Source organism: Lissotriton vulgaris, chromosome 3_1 (assembly GCF_964263255.1).
Source record: "Lissotriton vulgaris chromosome 3_1, aLisVul1.2, whole genome shotgun sequence".
Classification (NCBI taxonomy): Eukaryota; Metazoa; Chordata; class Amphibia; order Caudata; family Salamandridae; genus Lissotriton; species Lissotriton vulgaris.
In genome coordinates, this window is record NC_141689.1 from 1,842,035,218 (window position 1) to 1,842,045,661 (window position 10,444).

The window sequence follows — 10,444 nt, forward strand, 5'->3', positions numbered from 1 at the left end:
TTTCATTTCAGCCCGTGTATTGGGGATGGAGGTTTTGGGTTTCTATTTCATACCTTTGTCTTCTCCACACAACACGTTCGCTTCATATATCGGTTCATGACAGAAGAACTGATTTTTCATTCCTTCGTGCTAATTTCTTGATGATGGCAAAGATGGGCAAAGTGCCGGCAGTGGACTGGGATGGGTCGTACGCTTTTGGACAAATCAAGTCGGTCTCCTTCTGATAATCATGGACACAATTCCAACCCAAGACAACAAATAATTTATTGCCCTTTAAATTTTAAAGGATATGGTCACTAAACGATTAATATTAACTTACAATATGGAATGTCTAGGTCATGACCACAATTAATAAATGTAATAAGAGTTCTGCAGAAGCCCCTCTTATGACTGAGGGGATGAAAATGAGCTGTTATGTTGTAGGAGTAATTATACTACACTACATATTTGGCTTATGCATGAGGAAACTGATGGAGTGCAACCACGTACTAAGATAGGTATTTGGTCATTGATAGAAGATTAGATGGTGCCCTCTTTGCTTGGTGATCGTCTAGGCCTTAAACATAATTCCTTCCTTACTTCTGTTGCATCTTGCAGATATTTCATGGGGAGCAGCTCACTTTATTAATTTGTAAACAGGGGACCCCTACTTATAGTTAAGTTTGCTAATTGTAGGGACTAATTTGAACAGGTATGTAAAGAACTTAATTAGCAAACAGTTAAATATTTACTGCCCTAATCTGATTAACATATAGTTTACATTTGAAACACATGGCATTCAAATAAAGCACATAATGAATAACATGGAAGTTTGATATGAAATTTATTTTTGTTAAACAACGCGAGTTTCGGCCTGTGGCCTTCATCAGGTACCTGTCCTACATATATGACACAAACAATTACAGGACAAAGGATTGCACAAATATCTGAAAAGAAAACAATAAATGCAAAAAAACATATATCAGTCATTTGATCACCATAGTTTAAAGCAATAATTGCTGTATCCAAATAAATGTAAACGTAAATAGGTAGGGTATGTTTAACAGCATATTGCCTACATCTTTAAAAACATCGACCTAAACTACGTTATGTATATGTCATTTTATGTATATTTTTCCTGTTTATGTTATATTTATGTATGTTGAAAAAAATCTTTTATGAAATAAGAAAAGAAGGAAAAAACTAATGGATAAAATAATACATTTTCTACTCTATAAAAATTAACAAAAATAAATGTCATATCAAACTTCCATGTTATTCATTATGTGCTTTATTTGAATGCCATGTGTTTCAAATGTAAACGATATGTTAATCAGATTAGGGCAGTAAATATTTAACTGTTTGCTAATTAAGTTCTTTACATAGCAGCTCACTTTATTGGCAGCTCCTACTCAGGTTATTGAATCCAGCTCACTCACATCATGTTTACAAATCCCCGAAAGGGGAATTAAAGTGGTTGACTTCTGGCTCACCAGAATAAACGTGGTTGACTCCTGGCTCTCTAGAATAAACGTGGTTGACTCCTGGCTCGCCAGAATAAACGTGGTTGACTCCTAGCTCACCAGAATAAACGTGGTTGACTCCAGGCTTACCAGAAGCCTCTCAACCCCTCAACTCTTACTATATTTTTTCCACCCTCTTAGTTATTCTTCTAGAGCCGTGGGTCCTACCATATTCATTCCTCCTTCCCCTATCCAAGTCTCATGGTGTGTGCAACACTGTCAGTGCACTGTGTCTGTATTCCTGAGGACTGTATGCCCTCTCCTACTTCCAGGAATGCACCCAAGACCACAGCGCATTCTTGCAGATTATCTAGCATGGTTTTGTCGCATCTATTGAGTCGTATGCGCCTCTTCTGCTAACGCCCATTCTACTACGTCCCTGCACTAAAGGGTTATCGAAGAAACTTTATCACCTAGCCATTCCATGGTCATGTGTCTTTTAGCGACGACTAGTGCAAAGAGATCTGATGCTATTAGCCTTAAACCCCATGATAACGTGGTCACTACCCATGTTCGTGTAATAGTTTCTGAATACTACCATAGGCTGTATAAACTCTTCTAACACTATACCTGGACCAGTTAGAAGAATTCCAAGGAAATACACCACTCCCTAGACTAATTCAAGCACAGAGGGAAGGGCTGGTGTGCCAGCAACATTAAAGAGCAAACTAAGAACTGGGTAGAAATAAACCAACGAAACGGACAGGTTACCTGTAAGATTTTTTTTATACGTACAAGGACATCCTGGGTCTACAGTGGTAAAGCTAGATCTGCATGTTATGAAAGCTATCACATTTCCGACATCAATGACGGAGGCAGTTGAGAAGATAGGGCAGAAAAAAAGATAACACAACTGATAAGCCATCTTACCATCGCCAGGTCTGGTGGCTTAGTGGACTAATGCGTACACTGTAGGGGCATGTGTTTGACCTCATGGTAAAAGGTTGGAATCCTGGATGGGTCCACTCAGCCTTTCATCTTTCTGAGGTTGATATAATGAGTACCATTAAGTTGGGTGACAAAAACATCTATTATTCAGCACCAAGAAGCCCATGGGTGAATGTGCGTTTTACAAATACACATTATGCTAGGTTACCAGACATACTGAATTTTGAATTGAAGATTTGAAGGAAACTATTAGCCATCAGGATGGAGATAATGCTTGGACATTGAGTTTATTATCACCAGAATAGTATCATTCAAGGTCATAAAACCATGGTAAACACTAGATGACAATATTATATTGCAAGTTTTTGACCAGGACTATTTGCCAATGGTCGCTTAACTGAAAGCCGAAAAAAGTCTTGATTCACCCAGTTAGGTGTATTTGTTCCATGTTCAATGCAAAATAGGGTGTGGTCCAGAAATGCACTATCTTTTGCACTGCTTGTACATCTCATATTAAGTTTGGAAAACATTTTTAATTGTACTAAATACTGCTTTCTGGAAAATGTCATGCAGATTGATCAAACAGGGCAAAGTCAATAAACATTCCAAAAACATGTTTCCACACAAGTCAACTTAATCAATACTACATATGCTGCTGGACTTCGAGTGAGGAAGGAGAGGCACTGCCCTTTCACCTGGAGATTGCCTCTACGGGGTTTGGAGGACCAAGCAATCCGGAAGAAGTTGTTAAAAAGGTGACTGTCTATTTGCAGATCACCTGGGGACCCACGTCTACTGGGGGCAATGAGTGGGAAGCCTTTAAGGCAACTATAAGGGCTAAATGTCTTGTTCAGGGCTATGGGTAAAAAGACCGCTGTAGCAGGCTTTGCTGCTGCAGGAGGAGAGGCTGGCAGATTTACAAATGGAAGAATTAACCTTGCAGGAGGCTCAATTGAGCATTCTGGAGTCCAGAGGATTTCAGCTTGGATATTGAAGAGAGAGCCAGTTATACACCCCGGATTACTTTTTTGATGCCCAGATGAGTCGATGGCAATGTCACAGTCTTCGACTAATTGCACATTTCAAGACTATCTGCAAAAGGTGTACTAAGCCACTGCTAGCACTTTTTCTTGTGACTGTGAAGCTCCTGCGAGTTTCCAATATATTCTGCAAGGAGCTGGAGGTGGAGATTACGCTGGAGAAACAGAGGGAGGCATTGGGAAAGATGCAAAGCGACAAAACGCCTGGTGATGAAGGTCTGCCGGTGGAATTTTATCAAACCCTTGGACCTCTGCTGACTGAAAGGTTGTAAGAGGTGGCTAGGTCAAAGGATGTCCCTCCCCCTACAATGAGGGAGGGTGTAATTACGATTATGCTTAAGCCAAGCGGGGATCCTGCGGATCCTTCCTCCTATGGATGCTCTCCAAAATCCTGCCAAAACAGCTGAGAAATGTGGTGTGGATAATGGTTCAGGGCGATCAATGGAGACTTATCCCAGGCCATAGTACAGCCATGAACCTACACAGACTGCCCCACTCCCTGCATTCTGCGGAGAACAGAAATGAAGCTATTGCCCTGGTATCAGCCTATGTTGTGTTTGACAGGTTGGACTGGAAGTACTTGCTGGGGGTCTTGCGGGCAATGGGGTTCAGTCCTGTTTTCTGCAGATGGGTGCAATTGCTATGCATGGGCCCCAGGCCTAGGATCAGGAGTGGAAGAATTATATATGGAGATAGGGGCGTGGAGCGCTGCATGCACCAAGGATGCACGCTCTCTCCGCTCCTCTTTGCTTTGGCGTTGGAGCTGTTGGGGGCTAGGCTCTGGCAGGACTTAAGGGACTGGAGAATTAGAATTGGTGATTCCACATATTTGGTTTGCCTGTATACTGTTGGCTGAGGGTGTCAGTTCCGAGGCTACTAGCCTACATGTATGAATTTGGCAAACTATTGGGGTTGAAAATTAAAAGTCATAAAACTTTGCTGTTTCCTCTGGGGACTCTAGCGAGTTACCCAATGGAATGGTTGCCCAAACTTCTGGGAGTTGGACAAGTTCAGTAACTCTGAATAATGGTATCCCTGACAGCTGAGAAGCAAAATAGGTACAGTACAGGGAGGATTCTGAACGGGTTACATGCCTCCTTACGTTTTTGGAATATATTGCCAGTATCAGTTATGGGAAGAGTAGCGGTCGCCAAGAGGGCGCTTTTACCTATGTGTCTTTACGTGATGCAGAATTCTCCACACCTGTTATCCCTAGAGACATTCAAAACATTAAATCAACTCCTGGAATCGATGTAATGGGTGGGAAATGCAGTAGAGTTGCCTTCGATACAATTAAACTGAGCAAGGAGGGGTGCTGGGTTTATCCTAAATTGAATGGTATTGTTACCCAGGACACATACAACATGCAGAGAAATGGGTCATAGTTAAGGACAATTGGGAAAAGCCTCTTTAGCAATGAAACCTCGTTGATAGAACTACTGATGAACGGGGGGGTGAGGATTGACTGAAAGTATCCTTACAACCTACTTCTGGGAGAGACAATTCAACAGGGTTATTAAGTGCTCACCCTTCTATAGAGATATGGTTTTGCAACCTTATAAACACATTGACACAGATAGGAAGCTTACGCAGTGGCATAAAGGACTGGGTGACATATACCCTGGATACAGGTTCATCACCTTCCCAGAGGCACTGGAGATGTTTGGTGTGGGCGAGGGGCAGTTTCTGCATTATGCCAAGCTTGCCAGGTCCACCATACAATTAGTATATTCTTCTACCACAGTGAGGGCATGGACAATACATCTCCAATTCATATCCAGTATATCTAACACCAGACAAGGTTGTCCACTTTCACCACACTAGAATCCTTTGCACAAAGGAGTAGAAAGGAAGCTCCGGACTGGGGGATCCCTCTAGGACCCATGAGATATCATTATATGCCGATGATATGATATTCTATATGAAAGACCTCCACATGAACCTAGTTGAGATGGCATGATTGCTTTCTATGTTTGCGAGGATATCTGGCATTTGTATAAATATTAAAAAATCCTATACATTTTCATTCGAAGGCACTTACGATAGACCATTTCTAGCCTTTGGCGAGATGAACATTTAAGTGACGCCCCAGATATTCCGTTATTTAGCAATAGAAGTTTACAGTGAGGCATTGGATGTATTGGAAGGTAATCTCCTCAAGACAAACACATCCCTCAAAATACAGATTCATTTCTGGGTTTCTTTGCCACTCTTGGTCGTGGGCCAATTCACCCTCGCCATGACGGTGATGCTTCCCCGCCTACTCTATCATTTTGTAAATTTACTGGTTGTTATTCCTGCTTGGATCTTTAAACTACTTCATACCTTACTGAATGATTTGATATGGGGCAGTGGACGCCGTAGGGTCAGTTTATCTAAACTACAGCTACCAACTGATAATGCAATGTTTAAGGTAGCTATTACACCTAATTTCACCCTGTCGGGGCTACTGATTTATCGGCCCCCAGGGAGTGAAGTGGCTTTTAGAGCGGCGCTACCTGACGCCATTAGTGAACTGGCTGCGGGGTGCTCCAATTTCTCCATCATTGGAGATTTAAATCTGCACTTTGACAACATAGCCAGCCCCACGGTGTCCAGTTTTATGGCCGATCTTGAGGCGCTCCAGCTGATTCAGCTGGTGGCACAGCCCACCCATTCAGGGGGTCATACCCTCGATCCGTTTTTTACCAATCTTACGGAAGCCTGCATTTCCAGCTACACACCTCTAGCATGGACGGATCATTATTTGATACAGATCCATTGCCCTACACCGGCTATACAACCTAAGCCAGTGGTGTGTTCTATTCCAAGACGACGTTGGAACAAACTTAAGCTGGACGAGTTTTTCCACCTCCTATCGGCCGACTCATTTGACATCACTGGGACGGCTGATCAGGTCTATGACAGGTTTTGTAATTGGGTATCTAGGGCTTTAGATACACTTATTCCCATGGTATGCTGTAAAACTGGAACCGGAAAAGCCAGCCCTTGGTACGATGACTCGCTGCGGGCACTGAAGGTTTCTTGTAGGCGTGCAGAGCGGGCCTGGCGCAAATCTTATAACAGCATGAAGAAAGTTCTCTACCTGTCGACGGTGAAACTGTATCAACGGGCAGTGTGCAGAACTCGTGCCGCCTTCTATGCTGCACAATTTAGGATTAGTTCGAACCCGTCTAAAGCTATTTTCAAGGTGCTGAAAGACCTCACTGCCAAAAAGGCAACTACGACGCACCAGAGCTCTGTGGAGCACTGTGAAAAATTGGCAGAGTTCTTTCTGGAAAAGGTTAATGCCATTTATCGGGCCTTCCCGTTGGCCACTCCCTCGGCTAATCCACCTTTTAAGCCGTTATCATCTGAGGGGCTGCATTCCTTTCCTATCTTAACACCTGATAGTCTCGACATATTGGCTCGTCAAGTGAAGTCTGGGTCCCCAGAGGATCCGCTTTGCCCAGCTGTGTTCAAAGACCTAGCGGTACATGATATCTCGCCGCTATGTTCTCTGATCAACTCGTCACTCACATCAGGCGATGTCCCACTGAAGTGGAAGCGAGCCATGGTTCGTCCTATCCTCAAGAAACCTAGCCTGGACGGTAGCAAGCCTGAGAGCTATCGGCCAATTTCACTCTTACCGAGGCCGGCCAAGGTGACTGAGGCGCATGTTAACGCAGTCCTCTCGGAACATATTCGCCATGCAGATATCCTCAATGCAACGCAGAATGGGCCGGTCATAGCACGGAGACGGCTCTGCTCTATATGGTGGAGCATCTTCGCTCCGTGCTTGACGCGGGACAAACGGCAGCGCTGGTGATATTAGACCTGAGTGCTGCCTTTGACACCGTCTCGCACCCGATCCTTCTGCGTCGCCTAGAGGAGGCTGGTGTCATTCCGGTCGTTTTTAGCCAATCGGGCCTTTAGCGTGACCGTCCCACCTTACCAGTCCAAATTCCATCCGTTGAACCTGGGGGTCCCCCAAGGCTCCTCGCTGAGTCCTACGTTGTTCAATCTTTACGTAAGGCCGCTGGCTGAGGTTGTCAGGCAATGGGGTATGACGATGGTGTCATACGCCGATGACACCCAGCTAGCGGTTACGATCAGCGGGGATGCCGAAGTCGATGCCCCCAGATTTCAACAAGGACTGCGGGCGGTCGCCAGTTGGATGACGTCCAACTGTCTCCAGCTGAACGCTAGTAAGACCGAGGTCATGGTTTTTGGCAGACAACCGGAACTTTGGGGAGAGAGATGGTGGCCAGTGGACCTGGGTCCTGCTCCCATCCCAGTAGCCGAGCTTAAGAACCTCGGGGTCTGGCTGGACCCTACCCTTACGTTTGTATGCCATACCAAACGTACGGCGGCCTGCTGCTTTGGTATCCTGCGCGGGCTTCGTCCAGTGCTTAAGTTCTTTGATGCCCCCACTAGGCAGCTCATGATCCAAGCCACTGTCATCTCTAGGCTGGATTATGCGAGTTCCCTACTGGTTGGCCTGAATCAGGCAGAGATTGGGCGTTTACAACGGATCCAGAACGCCGCAGCAAGAGCGGTGGTAGGCTTACCAAGATTCTGCCCTACCTCTAGCACTTTGCGTTCACTGCACTGGCTCCCGGTGGCCCAGCGGATCCAATTTAAGGTCCTTTGTGTCGCCTACAAGATCCTGAAGGGGTCCCCAGCAACGATTCTTATGGCTCTTCTAGCCCATTACACCCCAGCCCGAACCTTAAGATCTGCAGACTTAGAACTGGCTGTTGTGCCACGCTTTAAGCGGAGTAGGGCAGGAGGGCGTTCGTTTCAAGTTCGCGCGGCGGTCCTGTGGAACTCTCTGCCCCCGGCGATTCGTGCTGAGAGGGATCTGCTCTCCTTTCGCCGTGCGGTGAAAACTTTTTTATTCCCTTAGTTTTTAACACTGTCTGATTATTGTTTCGTTGTGTTGTGCTGCTGCCTTGTCGGGCGCCAGGACGCTCCTTAGCTGGAGCATCTGTGTGCCAAATAAAAACGCATAACATAACATAACATAACATAACATAACATAACATAACATAACATAACATAACATAACATAACATAAAGGAGGGATGGGAGCTCTGGATTTTAAATCTTACTGTCTGGCAGGGTAGCTGCAATGGCTCTCCTGTTGGCTGTCTGGTCGCAATCTGACTGAAATCGGCTACACAAATACTATGCTTAACCAGGGTAAACTACACAGTCTGATCTATGCTATACCACCCCAAAAACACCTTATGCCCCAAACATACCACTCCTTTGCCTCCTCGCGACATCTGGGATTCTTACAGCGAAAAGGCTACACCCCTGGATGCAGGGTGGAGTCACCACGGTTGGAACTCTTTTTACAGATGCATCCCTTTGAATCATTTATATTTTACACACACCGAAGGCCTATTAGATACGCTCTTTTTAACACATGCCAGTGTTACATGCTATGTGCCTCAGCACTGGGCGCCCAAGCCCCCAACACATGAATTTGTACAGGCACTGCATACAATAGGACACAGCAGACATTTATTCCATTGGTTACACCATGCCCTCCGCGCACACCGGCTGGTTAATCTGACCCCCTTACAGTCTAAATGGGAGGAGGACCAAGCCCGAGGACTCCATGATAAAGAATGGGTCTTTCTTATAGAAAATCCTCCCAAAAATAGTCTGCAATTTCAACTTTAAATGTATCCAATTTTACATATTACATTGGGCTTCCCTCACACTGCATATACTCCACTCGATGTTCCCCGCAGGGCCTTACGCATGTACCCAGTGTCCTGTCCTCGATGCAACGCTCCAACATATGTTATAGGACTGTCCAATATTATCCTATAACTGGGCACAAATCAGGGCCGCCTTGTCGGAACTAACCAAGCTAGATCATTGGCAGTCAGCAGACCACTGCATTCTAGAATTATTCCCCAGACCCAAGGGAACTAAAGTGGCGACCCGCTTTGTAGACCTGGTGCTCTTACTGGCAAAGCAACTTCTAACGAGACGCTGTAAATCCTCAACAGTGTCCTTGCTTTCCCAATGGAGGGAGGAGGTGGAGAGATGAGGGGTGCAGACAGTGGTGCATTGCGCCAGGAATAATACAGCGGCATGCAGGGAAAAAAACAGCAATGGAATGGGATGCATTGCTGGAATATCTCAGAGCCCAAGAAACCGTAGATAACTAAACAAAGTCCTTACCCACCCCCCATTTGTTCTACTTACCTCATAAAGATGCCAATGCTCCACCTGCGAACTCTGGGACCGGGATCCTGATAATTTAGCACAACGGTCACTGGCACTTCACAGACTCCTTACACTGGATGGTTACCGGCCCACAACACTAGCAATAAACATTTACAGATTAATGCCCACAGTGACAATGTCCAGTTCAGCGATGGGTGGGCAGGGCTAGGTAGCTCAGTTCATAGTTCGAATTACTTGCTTTACAATGGTTCATTTCTAGGTTAATATGCTTTATTCCACTGTGTCATATAGCCTACTGTAATGAAGGACAACTATGGCGCTCATCATCCTCCCAACTCTATAAACTGTTATAACCCAACAGTGTTTACTGGATGGTGCTGATTGTGAATAAATCGAAAATCCAATAAAGTTTGTACTGGGGAAAAAAATAAGTTTTCCGGTATCACCAGAGAGATTTGGACTGAATTTCCTGAGAAGCCACCTTAAACAGAAACCCTTCACACAATCCTAAGCTTGGGAACAGGTGCAGATTTAGGGCCAGATGTACGAAAGGAAATGTCATCTCTATGAAGGGAAATTTCATTTCTAAACGGACCGAATTGTTATTTCTGTTCGCTAAGAAATGCAATACTGACTTTTTTGGGGTCTGTATCAAGGGGGACCTTAGGACCATAGGAACCTTTCGTTTTACATTTTCCTGTGTTTGACAGAATTGTTTTCTTTTACAAGGAGCATATCAACATGCAGTTGTTTTGTTCAGTGCCAGGAACAAATGTGGGAATGTGTGCTTTTTGAGACCAAAACAATTTTTACTTTTGCTAATGT

General features: G+C 44.8%; 1 protein-coding gene across 1 annotated transcript in view; it reads right to left on the reverse strand.

The window, feature by feature from the left end:
* The window catches only part of GATB (glutamyl-tRNA amidotransferase subunit B), a 596,207-nt gene that overhangs the window by 234,694 nt on the left and 351,069 nt on the right, over nucleotides 1-10,444 (reverse strand). The gene's annotated exons all lie outside the window — the stretch shown is intronic.